This window comes from Heterocephalus glaber, unplaced genomic scaffold, assembly GCF_053883595.1.
Source record: "Heterocephalus glaber isolate CG9 unplaced genomic scaffold, H.glaber_assembly_v1.0 deba00001442, whole genome shotgun sequence".
In the NCBI taxonomy this organism is placed as follows: domain Eukaryota; kingdom Metazoa; phylum Chordata; class Mammalia; order Rodentia; family Bathyergidae; genus Heterocephalus; species Heterocephalus glaber.
Window position 1 is genome coordinate 7,560,624 of NW_028258296.1, and position 20,763 is coordinate 7,581,386.

Here is a 20,763-nt window from a genome sequence, read left to right on the forward strand (position 1 = left end):
TCAAGAGATACTCAATATATATGATAATTTGTTGCATTTATCCTACTAGTAACTTTTAGTTCATTGAAAGAAATTTTTGTGCTTTAATCTGTTTGTTTTTTGTCTATGACTTGAACTTTGAGTAACATTTTGGCCATTCTTTTAGTTTGATGGGACACAGTGTATTCACTCTTGTTATCTTAATTATTTTGCTATGAAATTTTATTTTTTCGTAGAAGTAACAAGTGTACTTCAGGGTTGGGGATGTAGCTCAGTGGTGCTGCCGCCTGCCTCGCAAGTGCAAGGTCCTGAATTCGATCCCAGGTACCAAAAAAAAAAAAAAAACGCAACAAAAAAGAAGGTACTTTTTATATTTTCTGTATCAGTATCTACATGTATCACATTAAAATCCGAAAAGAATTCTATCTTTGTGGTATCGGCTGAGGTAGCAGCGCTTCAGAGAGGACCTCCAGACACAGCTCTCCCTGTCTCAGGCCTCTCACAGCAGACTCCTACTCTAATCAGGAGTTGCAATTCTATATTTATTTACAGTTACGTAGTTACTTGTTCAATGTCTGCCTCCCACCCTGAACACAAAGTACACCATAGTAGAAATCAAGTTTTTCTCCCTGCAGGAAGCTTTCAAATATTTGTTACATTAATACCAAATTAATTCATTAATCCATTAATTTGAATGCATTGACTCATGCAAACTTTCAAAAATGGTTTGAAATAGATAAATAATGTATTACCCATTTGTTTATTATGAATATTTTGTTTATTAAAATGAATTCTTGTAACATTTTTGCATTGGGCTAATTGTTTTATGTTTTTCTACTGCCATTTCTGCCATTATTCTTGGAAACCTCTATGTCAACGAGCACGGTCACTTCAAAATCTGACCGCTGAGGTCCGTAGTTCCCTCAGCTCCCTGTTTTATCCTGGCCAACCTTAGTTACCCCTGTGGTCCCATCCCAGACTAGTGGTTTCACACTACAGATTGTGACCTATTAGTGAATCCTAAAGATAATTAAGAAGCACTTATAAAATGGGAATAGGGTAAAATTAACCATATCAAAAATATATTTAAAGAGAAGTGTTATTTTGTGAAAATTTGCATATGTGCACTTAATGTCTATATAAAGTTTCTTTTTGAAGACTAGGATCTTAAAGTTTGTTCGATACTACTGTAGGCATTGTTACCATCAGTAAGTGCAGCACCTATGAAATCTCAAGATTAATTTACTCTTTTTTCATTTCCACATCCTGTCCTTGCTCCCTTACTACAGGTCCCTTTGAACACTGTTATGCCATGGTGACCTCCTTCACTCCAACACTGTTACTGTGTAGCATTTTCTTCCCTTTTCCTCCTTGCCCAGGTTTGACTCCAAGGTCTGTACAATCCTTGTATCTGACAGCTCCTTTGTCCTTTTCTTCCATTTGGCTTAACTGGGAAACTAGCTCTCTGCTTGCATGAGACCATCCCTGGTCAGCTTGGAAAATAGCTGCCCACTGGTCTCACTTTGAGTCTATGCCCACAAATCTCAAGTGAAGTCACAAAACCATCCAGCCATCTTGCTACACTCCTTACCTAATCAGTTTCTTTTCCAACTCCGAGATGCTCTTACGCCTCCTCTACCTCCGTTAGCATCAGTTACCAGTTATCAGCTATGGTGTCTCTACTCCCCTGTGCCAAACCTACCCATTTCCTGAGGAAGTAAGAATGATCATGACACAACTAAATCATCTCTGCTATCAAATTTCCATCGTATCCTCATTTTTATCCACGTGTTCCTTTTTCTCCCGTGGAACTGGACCGCTCCCAATGACTCCCAAAGCCAAGCCTTCCACTTGCCAATCTCAGGCCCCATAGCATCACCCACATTAGCTCTTCACACCTCTGCCTCTCAGCCACAAATGGACCGTAATTCTCGAACCAGCAGCATGGTTTTGCCTGTTTAGTTTCTTATGCTTCGCTCTTGCTGGGTGTAGCCGGAGGGCAATTGAGTGAGCTTAGGAAGCATGAGCTGGTGCTGGGTGGGGTAATGCAGTGTTGCCTTGGGCAGCTAGAGTAACCTGTGCTCCCCGCACCTAGGAGGCTTTGTAAAGGGAAAGACAGACCCTGAGAGGCGAGAGGATGAGCACACACTTCTGCCTCCTACCACGCATATGTTTTGAGAACTGGCCGTGCTGCTACATCATGATTATACAACATGCTTTTCTAATACAATTATCTAGCATTTGTGGGAAAGTATAACAAGATTCTTCTCCTGACAGCTTTTATTGTCTTTTAAAAATGAGATCTGAGCTTCTACTCCTTCCCACAGTTGTTATCCTGATGTAGAAGGCAGAGTTTAAAGGTCATTTCTCACTGGGACCTGGAAGCACTCATTTGTAGACTTTATGGGAAAGAAGATCCCTGCTTTCGGTCTTTTCTGATCCATGTATTTCCATTTCCTGACCTTTCAAAATATGACCTTAAAAAGCAATAGGTTTTGGGAATGGGAAATAATATGGAAAAATCAAACTTTTTTGTCATATTATGTCTCAAAATTGACCTCTGATCATCTCTCAGTAATGACAAGTTCATCTGCCTAGGGGAATTATGGCCGCCAGAATTTCTTGTAAAGCAATATTTAGAAAGATCTGTGTTTTATCTGATTTCATCTGATATGTGTTAATATTTTAGTTTCATACTTTAAAAATCTTTTAAACTGCTTCCTTCTCTGTCACTACCTTTTATTCTGAGAATGGCAATGAGTCAGATGAGGAGGACTGCTGAGTCTTAGAGAGATTAAGTGATGTTATTTGGAATAAATTTGGGCAGCTTCTTGATTAGAGCAGAACCCATGGTAGAACCCAAACCTAGGACTTCTAGCCCTGAGTATTGTTTATTACATGATTATGTTACTGTATTCTTCAAGAGTCCATCAATAATCATTTCATGTTTCTTAAAAATCTATTTATTAGCTGGTATATAAAACATTAAAATTGTACTTATTAATGGCATTTCATGTAATGATTCTATGTGGATATATTGTGTCAATGTTTAAATCAGGTTAAATATTTTATTTTATTTTTTTGATACTGGAAATCAAACTCAGGACCTTACGCTTGCCAGGCTCGGTGCCACTGAGCTATAGCACCTGTCCAGGTTAAATATTTCCATATCCTCAAACATTTACAGTATTATTTCTTCATGGTGAAAACTTTCACAATCCTTCCTTTTATTGAAATGTACAGTACGTTATTATTTTCAATAGTCACTCCACTCTACAGTGGCACACTGGAACTCCTTGCTGCTACCTGAAACTCCGTATCTATCCATCACTTTCTGCATCCCTCCCCACAGCCCTCCATCTCCCTAGTCTCTGTACCTGCCATTCTACAAACCTGTGAGGACAACTCACCCTTCGATCCCTCCTTCCTCACTGAACCTGTTTCCACTCCTTGTCACCTGCAGGCCTCACACACAGCAGTTTGTCCTCAGGCCACACTCCCGGGCCTGCTCCCTCTTCACTGCATCAGCCAACAGTGTCTGTCCAGCCTCAGAGGCTTTGGTCCCAAGATTCTTCTTCCCAAGGTCATAAGATGTTTGCCCATGCAAGCTGAATCCACATGCCTTCTTCATATCCACTCTAGTTCTTTTCCAGAAATCTTGGGGAAACTTCTTCCCCATTGGTCTCTATTGGCTTAATCAGGCCAGTTTGTGAATCAAGGAAAAAATGGAATTACTGTGACTGATTTATACTGACCTTCTCTAGGCGACTAGGTGTTAGGAAATCAATAACAATGCCTACTGAAAGGTTATTAGTTCTTTTCCTTTGTTGTTCTAGGGGTTGAACACATGGCTTTCACACTGAGCCCATCACCAACCCTTTTTACTTTTTATTTTGAGATGGAGTCTTGCTTAGTCTATACGTTATCCACAGTTTGAAGTTGGGCCCCGCCAGCCTTAGGCTCCTAGAGTGCTGGGATCACAGGCATGCACCACCACACCCAGATGAAACATTAGCTAAACGAATATAGGAATGAACGGAGCAAGGGTCTACACAGAGTGCAAAACTGATTGGCACAGGCTATCTGCTTTTGACGGTCCCCTGGAGGTGTTGGATGCAGCTGGGACACAGGACAGAAGGTAAATTCTATGAGGAAAGCGTGAAGAAAGTCACCTGAGCTTAGACAGCAAGAAGGACTAAGGGTACCAGAGAAGGAGGAACAGTTTTTCAGAGGAAGTGGCCTCCAAACTAGCATTTCAAGCCTCTCCTGCTCTCTGACTCTATTCCATGAAACATCTGGACAACTCAGATGTGTGTAAATGAGACAGGGAAAGCCTTTCCGTGGTGCCCAGATCCAGAAGCAAAATGTACTAGCAATAGATTAAACGTGCTGAGTCTCAGTAAAGCAATTTCCCTTATTTAGTTTCTCTCCACTGCGACATCACATGCTTTCCCGTGTTCGGTTTCTTGTGACTCTGCTCTGTGATGTGAGCCACCTCGGAAGACACTCTAATGCCATAGCCGTGTACAGCGATGGGAGTGATGGAATGTTGGGCCTCACAGAAACACAGGGCCCTGGTTTTCCAATGAGGAGCAGGAAAATCCAGGTTAAGACGGTCAGAAGAATGCACGAGCATTTAGAATAATCTGCATGTGGTCCATCCCTCAGGAAAAGGGTTACTGACTATTCCAGCAATAATTGCCAAACCTTTAATTTTGAGAAAACGTAACCCAGGAGGTTAGGTAACTTGCTAACAGCTGCATAGCAATCCATCATAGAGCTAGGGCTAGGATATGGATCAGGTATGCAAGCAAGTGTGAATTTCTTTGTGCTTGTTGACATAATTAGGAGTTTTTTTTTATCTTGCCTGTGTATCAGAATTTCTTGTGAGCTTTTGAAAACTACAGAGGCCTGAGCTCACCCCCAGAGACTGGATGTAACCTGATTGAGATGTAGCCCAGGCAGGGGTATATTTTACGCTTGATCTCAGCCAAAAGGCCAAGAAGCAACGACATGGGTATATTTCTAAAACTTGCTAGGAGATTCTAACATGCAGCCAAGTTGAGTGACTTGCTGTGGTTTACATGTTTGTCCCCCAAAAATCAGTGTTGCATTTTCATTGCTGTTGGAATAGTGTTAAGAGGCAGGACTTTTACGAGGCAATTATCCATAAGAGAAATCTGGAAAACAATCCCATTCACAGTAGCTTCGAAACAATTAAATACCTATAGCTAAACCTAACCAAGGGGAGAAAGACCTCTATAACAAAAACTATGGCACTTTGAAGAAAGAGATTGAAGAGGACATTAGAAAATGGAAAAATATCCATTGTTCCCAGGTAGGCAGAATCAACATTGTCAAAATGGTCATATTACCAAAAGCAATATATAGACTTCATGTAGTTCATATCAAAATATCAACAACATTCTTCACTGAACTACAAAAAGCAATCCTAAAATGTATATGGAGCCAGAAGAGACCCAGGAAAGCTAAAGTCATCTTGAGCACAAAAAGCAAAGTGGGAGACATCACAATTCTGAATTTCAGGTTACCCTCTAAATCTGTAGTAATGAAAAGAGCACAGTCCTGACAATACACTGTAAATGTTTAAATTTTAAAAATTATTACAGTAAAAGACACATTGCCATTCATCCCTCCTCAAATGCTCTTTCTTCCTTCAAGCACCCTTATCTCATCACTGGGAAGCAGTTGTGAAAGTCCTCTTTCTTGAGTGTCTTTAAGAGGTATGAGTAGATGTACAGTGGATGCTGCTACCCAGCACCATCCAATGGAGAAAGGCAGTTTTGCAAAAATATTCCAGTGTGTCTTATCCATGCCATTGGCTGAATCTGGCACTGTGAAAATTCTGTCTCTTCCCTAAAGTCAAAATAACCAAAATAACCAAAATAGCCATGAAAGATAAATGTTTGAATGGATTCAGGACCTTGCAGCAGCCCGGACAGCACAACTAGAGACACTCAGGAAAGAGGACCCCAGAGCTGCTTCAGAAAGGGGCAAGAATGATGGGGTGAGTGTGTTTAAAGTGAGGGAAGTACAGGGGGATTTGTGGCAATATGTCTTTTAGTGTATGAATGTTTAAAGATTTAAACATTCACCATATTTTTCAATCACATCCTGTAGACCAGTAAAATAGAGCAGAGGGTACAGAATCAACCCCATGAACCTTCAACAAATGGGGGTGGGAAACTGGTTATCCCAGGCCAGAGAATGAAACTGGATCCCTATTTCTTACCATGTACCCAAACCAAATAAAAATAGATAAAAATGTAAATATAAAAATAGAAACTTTAATACTGCTGGAAAATAATATAAAGGAAACACTTGAAGCCCTAGGGTCAGTCAAGGACTTCCTGAACAGAATTCCCAAAGCACAGAAAATAATACCAAGGATCAACATGAGGGATTTCTTTACATCACATTAAAAAGCTTTTGTACAGCAAATGAAACAACCTACAGAGTGAAGAGAACTTACAGAGTGGGGAAAAATTATTGCCTGGTACCCCTCAGAAAGAGGAATAATATCTAGAATACACAAAGAACTCAAAAAAATTTACCCTTCCCCCAAACACATGATCCAATTCAAAAAATGGGCAAATGAAATGAATAGACACTTCCCACAAGAAGAACAAATGGCCAATAAATACATGAAAAAAATGAATGTTCATTGTCTTTAGCCATTAGAGAAATGAAAACCAAAAACAACTCTGATATTTCATCTTACCCTTGTCAGAATGTGTATCATCAAGAATAACGAATGCTTGGTGAGGATGTGGGGAAAAAGAACCTTCCTATATTGCTGGTGGGAATGTAAACTAGTACAACCACTCTGGGAATCAGTATGGAAATTCCTAAAAAAATGAAAATAGAAATTCTGTTGGACTCAAGTGTACCTCTCCGGCAAATATTATTGAAAGAGTTAAGACATTCTTCTATGATGACATTTTCACCCATGTTTATAGCAGCAGAGTTCATAGTAGCTGACCTCCAGAAACAGCCTAGATGCACATCAACAGATGAATGCATAAAAGAAATGTGGTATATACACACAATGGAATATTATTCAGCCACAAAGAAGAATGCAATCGTGTTATTTGCAGGAAAATGGATAGAATTTGAGATCATAATGTTAAATGAAATAAGGCAGACATAGAAAAATATCACATGGTTTCTCTTGTATGAGAAATCTGAAATATAAGTAGAAAGAAAAATAAAAGAAGGATGGTATCATTCCATATTCTTAAATGAAGCATGTTCCTTTACTTCTCTTTCCATTTCTGTGGGCTGGAATGCAGATAGTAATGGTACTGAGTCAGGTACAACTGTGCAAGTGAGGGAACAACTTACAATGCTATGTAATAACAGTAAGTATAATCAACAATAAGGAAAGAACTTGAGTCATGAAAGGCTAATAAAGCAAAGGCTCCTCTTAGCTAGATAAAAGATTGATGACTATGATGAAGATATGTCTTGGATGATCTCGCAATTGCTACATTATTATGAAATATAAACACTTCAATTTTGTTTGAGTTACTGTATCTTTGGCTATCTTTCTTGTTGTAGCACAGCAGTAACAGAACTAACAAATATCACTATAATTTCTCATTGGACACTGAAGGGAGCAGGTTTTTTCTCATCCACCTTCCTTCCTCTAATAGAAACATTAAAATGACCAGCAAGTACAAATTTGGACATAGAATTTTGATGAAGTTTATGATATAATATATTCCTTTACAGTCCTTTATTGTAATGTATATAAGTATGTTCTTTTTGGGAAAATATATTCAGAGTGAGGGGCTGAATATATAGACAGACAACATATGTATTGTTATGTATGAACATAGAACTTCAACCCTCAACCTGCAGCCATCTGACCACTCATTCCTGGAAGCAAGCATCACCTTGATCCCCAAAGCAGAGAAAGACCCAACTGAAAAAGAGAACTATAGGCCAATCTCACTAATGAACATAGATGAAAAAATCCTTAAGAAGATACTGGCAAACAGAATGCAGAAGATCATCAAGAAGATCATACACCCTGACCAAGTGGGATTCATCCCAGGGGTGCAGGGATGGTTCAACATACGCAAATCAATTAGTGTAATACACTATAATAATAGAGCCAAGGACAAAAACCAAATGATTATCTCCATAGATGCAGAAAAAGCATTTGACAAAATCCAACATGCATTTATGATAAAAACCCTACAAAAAATTGGAATAGATAGTCTCTACCTCAAACTGATAGAAGCCATCTATGAAAAACCAACAGCCAACATCATACTAAATGGTCAAAAACTGAAATCCTTCACACTAAAATCAAGAACAAGACAAGGATGTCCACTATCACCACTCTTGTTCAATATAGTTCTGGAAACATTAACCATGGCAATTAGACAAGAGAAAGAAATAAAAGGAATAAAGATAGGAAATGAAGAAGTCAAATTGTCATTATTTGCAGATGACATGATACTCTATATAGAAGACCCCAAGAACTCCACCAAAAGTCTTCTAGACTTAATAACCAAATTCAGTCAAGTAGCTGGTTACAAGGTCAACACACAAAAATCAATAGCTTTCCTCTACACCAATGACAGACTCACTGTGAGAGAAATAGGGCAAATAATTCCTTTCACAATAGCATCCAAAAAACAAGTTAGTCCTCTACCACAAACAGCCCAATAAAACATGGAAGCCAGTCAGTCTGCTATGAATCAGACCTGCAGGAAGTAAACACTAACTTCTGAAACAATTGGTCCAAATTTCCTGGGCTTGATCACTAGATCTTAGCTTTTGTAGTTGTTATCTTCACTTTCAGCATACAGCCTATCACATAAACCCAAATATGCTCCTCTAGCCAATCCTATGTCCACTTCTAGTTAGTGTGTGTCTAAGCCACCTCCCACATCTCCTGCCTCCAGCTTCTGGAGTCAGGAGCCTCTAATAAGGGTGCAGCTGACTCCTCTTTCCTCCACCACACAGCCTCCCACCCACTGCCTGCCTGCAAGTCTTTGCCAAAGCCCAAGTGATGGTGGTGAATTCCTTTGCAACAGCAAGCTCTGAGTAAATTATTTTCTTGTTGCAATTAATTTTCTTGTTCTCATCTGGTTGGTCTTGGTTTATTTCCAGAAGAGACTGACTACACCATACTCTAAAGAAACCCTTTTAGACGATTAATCCCTTTTATTTCACACAGGGAGATAATTTTGTAGGTCAAACTCACAAAAGCTCCCTGAAGAGAGATTTTTCCAAGAGTTTTCTAGTGTTCTTAAATTGATTCTCGGGACTGTGGGATGCTTCTATGGTTGATGCGATTATAGTTCTAGTTTCCAGATCTGGAATCAGCAATAATGAGACTGAGCTTTCTGGAAAAACAATGAAGACCTTCTGGCTTCCTGGTCATGTCCCCAGTCTTGCTTCCCAGGTCAACTTACTAAAAAGTAACCTGGAGCTATGTCTCTAGACCCATAGGCTGTGTTTACATTGGCCCAAGGCAAGTGGAAGTTGGGTACAGGTATGGTTAATTTTATCAACGTAGAAAATAATGTAGCTCGAGACAAACTGAGAGTAGAGTTTGGCAATCTGATGTATTGGATTTGGCTTTTTAATTTATCTAACTCATGCCAGACCTCTAAACATTTTTGTCTAGGTTTTATGAAATTCTGTTATAATTAAATTGTATTCCTCTTTCTTTTGGTTGATTTACTGTGCTATGGTAAATAGCATCGCCATCATTACCACCACTGCCGTTCATCACTTACTGATTAATATGCAAACTCAAGGGCAGAAATCAATGTGGATACTACAATGTGGGTGAGTGTTTCAATTACATTTAGGTTGAGATGGAAAAGATATTAATTCATATCCACCTTGCTGGTTTCACTTATTTATTTAATAAAACTCAGGAGTTTTTAAGTAATTTCTCTTTAAATTAGTATATGTTTGCAATACATAATAGTTACATTCTTGTCGAGGAATTTATACCATTATAGTTATTGTTTTTCTGGATTTTAATGGCAAATTATTTAATTCTCCCAAAATCATTTAGCCCAATGTTACAGATAAGATACACTTCCAACAAAATAAAGAAAATATTTGAGAGAGAGAGGTCTGGAATCTTTAGAGTAAGGAAAAAGTGGCTCAAATGGATTTGCTTTATGAATGAGTCCACTTACATAAAATTTATGCATAAATGTGGGTATAGGAAAACTTTGTATTTTCTGCTCAGTGGCTCAATTTTGCTGTGACCTAAAAGTTCTCTAAAAAATAAAGTTTATTAAAAATTATGCAGAAATGGAGGTGCACACAGCATCCTTTACCAAGGAGAGACCAGCAGTTGATGTGATGAGAAGGAAAAGGTTTGTGCTTCCTGTACACAAAGGAAGTGCTGATGATCTAGGTTGGGGTGTTTCTAACCCTTAAGAAATCCTTGCTTATTTTAACCTTAGGAAGAGGGAAGCGGGCCCGGGGACATAGGTCAGGAGAGTTTTTATTGGAGGAAGGAAAGGCGCTCTGTTGTGATAACCATCAGGGGCAGCGACAGGTGCAAAAGCCAAGGTGTTCGGAAAGAGAGGTGTTAATTGTGCCAGCTGCACAAGGGGGGAGGAGGATTGATCCTAGTCTCACATTACTTATTGCCTGAAGTTCTCATTTCCGACGCAGTGTGGGCAATGGCTGGGATTTAGAGACTGCAAAGCCTTGTGTCATTCCATTCATTCGTTTATATTTATATAGAAATTGTGGTTGGAAAAGACTTTCTCTAACCAAACTCTCATTCTGCTTTTCCTTTTGTATTCATTGAATCCCTTCCTGAAGTCACATTGCCAGCTGTAGAGCAGTACTGTATATATTTTCAATGACTTGATCCCAAGGCAGTGTCCACGTCTTTCTGTAGACATTCAAGTAAACCCTGAAAGCCCTTTTCAGACTTAGAAGAGCCAAATTTGATATGCAGCGCTCTTGTTGCCAAGAGGTCCAGCACTGTCCTGACAGCTGACCTCCAGGAATGTCCTCTCTCACTGGTAAGAGTAGATGGACATTTGTTCTCTTTATAAGTGGCGAATGACCCTTGGAGGATGACTTCCCATCTGGCCCGAATGCAGCCAGTGCAGGCTGCCATTGAGTGTAAATATTCCTCCCTTCTCATCTCTTCTTGGTAACCTCAATTTGTTGCTGTGCAACTGATGGCTCTATCATTTGCCTAAGGTATGACTGAGTTCTTCAGTTAATCAAATGCTTGATAATTTGTAAGGTTTTTTTTTTAGAGCCAGTTGTTAGTAAGTTATTCAACCTCCTTCAGTACCTAGGTATTAATTAATAGCCTTCCTTAAGATTATTGTAGATGGATGGAGGCAAATACTGCCTGAATTCGTGTGTCCAAAGAAAAGGTGGTACTGCTGCTCATTAGGCAGTATGTTAGAAGGGTTTCTTGGAAGTTATTTTAGGGAGTTAGATTATGTGCATTAAAGTTACTATGAATTTTTTTGTTTGATGGCAGGGCAACCTTGGGATGCTGGAGTTCAGCTGCACAGCAACTCAGTGTTTCTAAGCTGCTATCCTTACTGAAGGGTATTCATTGACCCCCGAGGCTGTGGGAAAGGTAAAACCATACTTACTCCAGGAGAAAGTAAAAATGACAGAGATCATCCTCAATGTTAGGAGAGAAGCAGCACCATTCCCATCGTTCTGGAAGAGAAACGCTGAACAAACACCTAATACTGCTGTGTAAAGTCTGATGCCGGTTCTATTTGTATCTAAGGTGTTTGATGTGCATTGTGAAGATTTTGAATCCTTAGAATAAAATTTGTGATGAAACGATCTGTCCTTCCTCTACTGTCAATAAAAATCAGCAAATACTGTTAATGCGGCAATCTTTAAAAGGCATGGGCTGACAGGTGGAATATGCGCAGCATTTTAACTCGATAGGAGCCTGATGGTTCATGTACCAGGGCAGTTAAAGGTGTTGGATGAAAACAATTTTATGGTAAATCAATTTTGTGTTCTAGTAAATCAACTACCTACTAAAAAAGCTCTTGTCAAGTCCTCCCCATTCTAACACAGTTGATACAGACGTAGGGAAAAAGGAAAACTTTCATGCAGTTCTTCAAAGATTCTGGTAATGACTGAAAAGAAGATAGAATAAGTAAAAAATAAGGGATTGGGATTAAATAATCAGGGATTTTAAGCCATCTTGGACTGTACACCTCTCATCTACATCCTTGGTTTTTAACTCACCCAGGAAAGCTGAAGTTTTGTAGACTACGGAGAGGGACCAGGTTTTTGATTCCCTCCAATGAGTGACTGTGTTTATTCCCATTTAAACTTCTAGTGATATGTCACAAAATGTAAAGAGGTGTTAATAAATATGTTAATCAAGGGTATCACACATATGTACAATTAGTATGTGTTAATTTAGAAAGGAATGCAGTAAGACTTAATGTGGAAATTTTAATCAAATATTCCCGAACCTGTCCGAAGAGTAGAAGAAGTAAGTTGACTTTGAGACAGATTTTGCAATTAGACAAAGGTCAGTTTCAGAGTAATTACAGGAAGACGTAAGTTGTTGAGCTTTCAGATTAGGAAACAGACACATCATATCCATGATGATAATTGTTGCTCAGTTCTGAGGGGGATAAAGTGGATATTTTCTATTGGCAGTCTTTTCTGCTCAGCATATTTAGAAAGATAGCATGCAGTCTTATTTTAAAAAAGTGTACCTTGCTTGTTTAGAAAGTTGCATCTTGCTAAGGCCTTTAAATCAAAGGTTCTTAATTGTGCTTCAAAGATACTCTGATGAACTCAGGGGAAATCCACACAAATGCCCTGAAATTATATGCAGATTCACCAATGCATTTTTTTTATGGACAAAAAAGTCAGTAGTTTCAATAGGTTTTCAGAGATTTATGTCCAACCAAACTTTAAGAAATTGCTCCAAAGGTTTATTTAGAAAGTTGTTCCGGTCTTTGGATTGTAAGGATGACCTTTTGGTTTTAATGTTTCTAAATGCTATTAACTAGAAGAAATGTCACAACATTTTAGAACACAAACTTAAAGAACTTTATCCCACCACAGAGATGTCAGCAGACACCTCCAGGAAGACCAGACTGGCAAGTGGTACTCAGACAATATGAAAGAATAAGAAGGCTCTGAACCCAGGATTGACTTCTTGAAGGACCATCAGCTACTCATTTCGGCTATGTCTCTTTCCTTATTTATGCAATAGGGACCCTAGTGTATATATTATCTGACTTTACTTGAGCCAAAAATTGTACATAAAATGATTTTTCAGGAACAGGGAGCATTTTCCTTTCAGCTCAAATGAGATTCATTTTTGCCATGTAGGATGAAATACTTTCTCAATGTTTGATCTCCTAAGGTTCAGTGCAGTAAATAATAGTGGTGACCACAACAACGGACAATAACGGATGCTTCTGTGGTCCATATAGTCTGAAAGCACCTTACATATATTACATCGCTTAGCCCTAACAAGAACCCTGTTATGGTTTAGATTTAAAATGTCCTCCGCGGTCTCGGGTGTTTGGAAGGTGATTGGATCATGGGAATGAGTTCCATAGCTGGATGCGCTGCTAGGAGGTGGGGCCTGGTTGGACATGGTCACTGGAGGGGACCCTGAGGGGTGTACTCTGGGCCAGCTTCTCTTTTTGCTTTCCACTTCCTGGCTGCGATTGTGTACAACTTTCCTCCACTGTGCCCTTCCACTGCAAGATTTCTGCCTCGGAACCAACTGCCCGTGGACTAAAACCGTCAGCCAAAATAAACCTCTCCTCTTTTGAATTGTGACTGTTGGGTATTTTGTCCCAGTGATGGAAAGAGACAGGTCTTATTAGTATGTCAGTTTTAAGTATGACAATATTGAGAAACCTCACAAAACAACTTTCCTAAGGTTGCATAATCAGGATAGTATTGGAGCTGGATTAAAACCCATGGCGAGCTCCAGAGCAGTGCCCTAAAGCTCAATGCCAAAATGAATGTAAATGAATCTCCTGGGATCATGTGGGGCTTTCATGAGATCAGCTACTACCGCTAAGTGCTTATCTTTGGTGGAATTAAATATCTGAGACTGATGTGCAGTGTGAGGCTCCTCCTCTGTGCCTGCCCTCATCTGTACTATCTCATCACCATCAGTTTGATCAGAGTTGTACTCCTCCTACTTCTTCCACTTTTATGCTTAGCACTTTAGGAAGCTCTGACACATTGGAGAGCCATAAGCATTAGATTGAAACTGAAGTTTAAGGGAGCAGAACTTTAGTCAGCATCAAAGGTCACTACTGTAAGAGAAGTGCCTCAGAGGCTCTTCTAAACAAATGGTTTCTAGGCATGTTCAAGTCCACTACTCGACTCTGAGCACTGTGAGTTAAGAAGATCCCCAAAAGACTGTGTATGCTGACTCCATATTCTTAGCGTCTGGCTCATGTGAGACACATAATTAATATTTGCCTATGTTATATGTATTTTTCCACATTTAAAATTCAACAATTAATATCTGTTAGCCTTTTTTTTTTTTTTTTGGTACCAGGGATCGAACTCGGGTCCTTTTGCTTGCGAGGCAGGCAGTAGAACCACTGAGCTAAATCCCTGGCCCAGCTTTGTGCTTTTTATGAATTAGATTTGTGGAAACCAAGTATCCTAAGCCTAAAAATAAATGCTTCCTTTAGGACTTACTGCACACTTTTCGTATGTGTCCATGGGAAAGGGGGAGGGAGACATGAGGAGGAAATGAGGAAAGCAAAAAACCCAGGAAAATAAGGAGAAATGGGAAAAGGAGAGATATACATATGTGCTTTTTGCACAAAGTAGTTTTACATGAATGCTGTTCATTTTTCTTATATGATAGGGTAGATGGGCACAGTTTGGAAAATATTCCCTTTGGTATTACGATAGACACATTTTTGTTTTTTGTCTGCAAAACTGTATGTGAGATGAAACTTAGCTACATCTGCTTTTGATTAGTTGTTTGTACAAATGGAATCAGATGGCTTTTTTGGGAAATGGTTCATTAGTCCTTCATCGTTCTTTTAATGTTCTCCAAATTTAATAATGGTCCTGTGTAATTGATCACATGGATATCATCAGACAAATTTAGAAGCTGACACTTCATGTTGTGCTTTGGGTACACAGACAACCACATTTGGGTGTTAAAGGGTTCTCTAATTATCTTGGGCGATATTGTGACACATTAGAGCCACACAAGGAGAGAAAAAAGAACGTGAGAGCCCTTGTGTATTGCCTTCACAGGCCAAGGAAACTCTTACTGAAGAAGCCGGAAACTTTGGATGAAATGTTCTATATTTCCTTCCAGGCACGGTAAATTCTCCCCTTACATTCCCCGACCTCCATCCCCCCGTCTTTCCTACAGTTCCAGACTCTGAACTCCATTTCTACTTAATCATCTTCCCTCCTGGGCTGCCACTTGTCTGTCCAGGACCAAGATAACTTTCCCCTAGGAGACTTGTAAACTTGCGGGCAGTTCAGAGTAAAAAGAACTATTATTTTTTTAGAGTTCAAAATATTACTGAAAATCAGTGCTGATCATTCAGATTTTGAGTTATTAGGAGACTTTTCACTTTAAGAAGTTTTCGTATCTTCTTATGTGCTCCCATGTAGCCAACAGAAGCATTCAAAGTAAGTTGTGAGAGAATCATTATTAAAACAACACTAACTAGTCTGAGTATTTTAAAGCTTTACAATTAACTTTATTTTGAGAAGTATCTTTGTATCCCTAGCACTTTCCAAATTTTAACCAAGTGCCAAGTATAATTGTCTTGGATATGGATTTAGCTATGCTTATGTTCTCCAAACTAGGGCACTAGTTTCCCCTGGGAGAACTTGAATTGTCAGCAGCATATTCAAAAATAACAGATTAATATGACATAGATAATTGTTAACAAATGAGTCAATTAACTCAAGAGCCCCCTAAAAACCCCAAAACTTTAGAGTCATGTAAGAATCTGTGTGGAAACATTTAAGTAGCTTTGCTTATCATTACCCAAACTGGCAAACAACTCAACTGATCAATGGAAAAATCAAACTGTGGTACATTTATACAAGGGAATACTGCATAGCAACAAAATGACAAGCCAAACCAAACCAAAAAATATCCAACTGACTCACACAGCAATATAGAAGAATTTCTAATGGTTTATGTTGAGTGAAATAAGCCATACTTGAAAGCCTTCGTGGGGTATAAGCCCAATTATATGACTTTCTGGAAAAGGTAAATTGTAAGTGCCGAGAACAGGTCTGAGGTCACCAGGAGTTGGAGCGGGGGCAGGGTCGACTGCAAAGAGACACTTTGGGGATGATGACATTTTTCCCTATCTTGATTGTGATGTGGTTATACCACTGTATACATTTTTGAATATTCTCAGACCCTGCATCAGAATCGGTGAATTTTGCTACACACAATTTTACATTGATCGGTGAATTTTTAAATTAAAAATTTTAATTCTTAAGAAAACAGTGTTAGGAGAATGTTATAAAATTGTTATTTCCAGTATGGAAAAAAACCTTCCCAGCTATATTTAAGAATAAACAGCACAAACTAGAATATACACATTGAGATTTGAAGTTAAACAGAAGCTAGGTAACATCTAGGACTTCATGTTGATTCCATGCCTTGGCAGACTATTATTGTGGTCCTTAATTCAGCTTAGGAAAATTTAAAGTGAATTTCAAAGTGATTTTAGGAGAAACTCATGTGTAACAAAGCAAAAAGCAAAGCTCTAGCTTATATTTCAAAGAAGTGACCTATCAAAGGAAAACATTTTTGAAACCATGACATAAACTATGACCAAAATGTTTACTCAGAATCGGAACTGCTGATTCCTCTTTCTTATAGATGCAGTTGACATCTTAAATATATTGATTTTATTCTTAAAAATTTTAAAACTAGAAATATATTAGGAAATACATTTATGATAAACTAGTCTATATAACATGCAACATAAATATCTCCTGGACAGAGATTTCAAGGAAATACATTAAAAACATTCCAGATACTAAAGACTAATTATTTATGCTGAAACTATACTATTAATTTGATGCTGACATAATTATGTTCTATCCTTGCATCTGAATCATCATAGATTAACCTGCTATCCTATATTAATTACACTACAACCAAAACAAAACCAAAACACAAAACATGAAATGGTCTGCTTAATACTTTGGCAGGATTTGCTTTAACCTCAAAGGATAACTTTCAAGCAAAGGCAGACAAACAAGACCTCAAAGTAAAAACCTAAAAACCCACCAGAGCAATTTACTATGGGAAGATAAAAGCCTCTCCATCATTACCCTACCTTTTAGGGTATCCCCCGTTTTGATGGTGTGGAATTCACATGAAAGGCAGTTGGGGTACAGTGGAGAGTAATGCATGCCTAGCCTCACTGCATGCTTAGGCTAGTATGTGTGTTTCTAAAATATGTACTCAGCCACTAGAAAACTCACAAAGCCCTTTTTAAGTTTGAGTACACTCAAGTGTAAAATGGTAGAAATTCTTGTGAATAACAACTCCCAGGATTACTAGGTAGGTGAAATAAGTTATTAAGGAACTTTGAAATTGTATCAATGCTAGATGTGTTTGAGCATTCTTATTAGTATTTTAATAGAGAAGCACATAAAAACTTCATCAATTAAAAAGAAGAGAATGTAACCTTTTCTGATGCTTTAATAGACTAGGAACAGTTTAAAATGACCTCTGTCATTCAACAAAGTTGTGGAGCAAACATGTAATCTTTGAGGATAAGACTTCTGTGGAACAAAAAGCCAAGTCAAACAATTTGTAACACCTCTCAATTTCCCTAAAGCCAGTATGATAATCTTGAAGAAAAAGATTTTTTTTCTGGTTCCCCATTCCTTAAAATCTAAAACTCTGTTTTTACCATGTTTTCAGTAAAATCTTCATTCTGTAGCAGAAATGGTAGTTCCTTAAAAAAAAAAATCTAAGTTTTAAATATTGCTTCTTTTCTGCCCACAAAACAGGGTATCATTAATACTGATGATCTTGGTGTAGAACATTTATTTATTTTTTTTCCATGAAATGAAATTTAGGCCAGAGGGAAATGATTTAAATCAAAGAATTGTACATTTCCCCCCCACATATCCTACTTGGAATTAGGAAATGACATTGTGATCCATTTCACAAGTAAAATATTATGTCATATTTCCATGAAAATATTAAAAATAACTGAGACACCAAAGGTAACATGAAATAAACTTTTCTTTTTTTTGGAGAAATCTTCATTCCAGGGCCCACAGCACACGAGAAGAGAGAGCCAACAGAAATAAGTAAGTTGTGCCTGGTCACAAATTTCCAAAAAACTGAAGAAGGGGAAGAAATGGGATGAACACAGCCCTACTTCGGCGACCAGTCTCTGGATAAAATACCTTCCCTCATGCGCAGGAAATTCCAAACAAGACTACACTCTGGGATAGTCCTTGAACTGAAATTAGAAAATACCTGACCCTCACTTCGGTTTTAATGGGTGTCCTGCTCCGGGAGCCGCTGCTGCGAGCAGAAGCCTGTTCGCCATCCGAAGCCTCCCAGCAGCCTTCACATCTCTTCGTGAAAGCTTCATGAACAGCATTCTTAGTTTGTACAGGAGACAGGAGCAGGGGACCAGACTTGGGGGCTGCTTTGCCAAGAGGCACAGCAGAAGCACCCTCTGACTCTCTTTGGGGTCGCTATTCTCCCGAAGGACCCCCAGCGCAGTGGGCACAAATCGGGTGGTCTCTGCCTTGGGATTTGCGGCCGGTGGCTTTCTTCTCAGTGGTGGCCGCACTCCTGGCATCCGCCTGGGGTTCTCAACACCCCCGGGTTCGCCAGGGGAGCTGGTGGGAAGAACCCAGGTGGGCCAGGTGCAAGTGGGGGCACAAAGGTGGGCGCAGCAGGGGCACCTGGAGTGCAGTGGGTGGTGACCTTGGTGGGGTCCCCAGGAGGAGGAGGGCGGGAGGCAGCCCCCCCCCCGGAGCCCCAGGGGGCGGCCTGGTGGTGTCCTGGAGGCAAAAGTTGTGGCAAAGGCCCTCGGGGTCCCGGCCCTCCAGGTGGTCTCAGGAATCGGGGAGCTCCTGGAGGAGATCCAGGAGGCCGTCAAGGCAGAGAGGGGCTGGTCCAAGAGGGGGTGGTCCTGGCGTGGGCGGTGCTTGGATCTGAGAAGGAGGAGCAGACTGTGGGGGAGCCTGCTGCCGGGAAGAAGCAGTAGGCGAGCCCTCACAAGGAGGATCCTCTTTATGCTGTTTCTGTGATTGCTTTTCTGCTTCAGACGGAATCACCGTCATCGTCGTCCTCTGAAAATTCCTCTACTTCCGGCCCTCCTCAGGGATTTCCTGACCCGCCATTCGGAGCACCATGGTTTGGAGAGGAGCCAGCTCCTTCATGTTCTTCTTCTTTCTTAATTTTCCAGGCAGATCTGCAAACCATCCACTCGACCTGACTTTTTCTTCGGTGTTCCCTCGCTCATTATCATCACGGTGCACAAACTCATCCCCTTCACTTTCTCCACCTGATTCGCCAGTGTCACTGTCATCGTGCTTACCTCCATGCGGGTCCTCAGCACAGCCGTCATCTTCCCTGGTGCTGGAAGCATCATCATCATGACCAAGATGTGCAAGGTCAGGTCTGTACGACATGTCTTCATCTCTCCTACAAGGAGGAAGATCTGGAGTAAAGCTCACTTTATGGCCTTACATCTGCAAGACTTGGGAAGGGGGTGGACCAGGAGGAGAACCAGGAGGGTTCCTGCCAGGGAGCAAATGTGGAACACCAAGACTGAGAAGAAGAAGGGTAGAAACTGCTGGTGTTGGAGGTCCATAGGCTGAGGTTTCTCAAGGATGGAGATAGCTAGGCCTGGGAAGTAGAATGTCCTGTATTAAGATGTTGGAGGAGGCATGCAGCGTATCTGCCAAAGGATACTGTACTTCCACATGCTGAGCATTCTTGACATCATCAAGATATTGGCTAAGTTGAGCCCTATTCTGTTCATACTCTATTTCTATCTTTCTCAGTTCTTTATAAATACCTGGATTCTCTTTTTCATTATTTTAGGATATGTTCAAAGGTTTCACAAAGCTTTTTGTGTTTGTTTGTCAGGACTTTCTCATTTCACTGTGATTGTTGCACTGGGTTAAACTCATTTCATCCAATTTCTCCATGTCACAGATAATCTCTTGGGATGTTTCATCTTCAAAACTGCAGCTTGAACCATCATGTGCCTTTTTTTTGTTCTTCTTCAACTCTCTCTTCTGGGCTTCCTTTTGAGCTTGGTCTGTAGGATTCATAAATTTCCCACTCAGTGAACAATGCTGGTCTCTACCACATTTTGATAAGCTACATGGTCTACTTATTTGTAAAAAAATTACTTCTGCTGGGCTCCCAGGACTGGTAGGGGGAGGGAGCAGAGGATTCCCGGCCTCTTTTGCTTCACCTCTGCCTGTCCGTCAGGCACCCAGTCTCTGCCATATTGGAACCTCCTGCTCACAGCTTTTTACCAGTTGTCTCATGCTAAAGAATTTATCCTGAGAAAATAATCATAAAGTATGGAAAACCTATATGTATAGGGATGTTTTTCACCTTAACAAGCAAAATTCTGCATTTCAAGTTGTATTTGCATTTCTGTGTTCATGTGCCAAATTATATATTTTCACATGGTTACTAATCCACTTTATAGAGTAAGAAGATTAATGTTCCCAGTGGTTAAAGAGTTGTAGGCCTCCTGTTCTCAAAAACTCACAGAGCTATCTGTTTCT

General features: G+C 39.8%; 1 pseudogene; it reads right to left on the reverse strand.

The window, feature by feature from the left end:
* LOC101714809 (WW domain-binding protein 11 pseudogene) overlaps positions 1-20,476 on the reverse strand; it is a 41,328-nt pseudogene extending 20,852 nt beyond the window's left edge.
* Positions 20,477-20,763: the final 287 nt, after the last annotated feature.